The following is a 228-nucleotide window of genomic DNA, read 5'->3' as shown; positions in this document are numbered from 1 at the left end:
TATTGCTTATTAATTTAATCTTATGAGTACGAGTTACTAGTATTCCAATGTAGTATTTCTGTTTATAGCAATAACTTTTGTGTAACCTAAGAAGACATATTCCGTTTCTGTTTTTCTCTCTCGCCTTTATTAAAAGCATTATATGTTACATCTCGCCAGCTCGAAGTAAACAGACAGAATAAGAAAGGACTTTTTTTGTCTTTCTTACTTATCTTAGTAAAATGATCA

Source organism: Penaeus monodon, chromosome 20 (genome assembly GCF_015228065.2).
Source record: "Penaeus monodon isolate SGIC_2016 chromosome 20, NSTDA_Pmon_1, whole genome shotgun sequence".
NCBI lineage: Eukaryota > Metazoa > Arthropoda > Malacostraca > Decapoda > Penaeidae > Penaeus > Penaeus monodon.
This window is presented reverse-complemented; position numbering follows the sequence as displayed.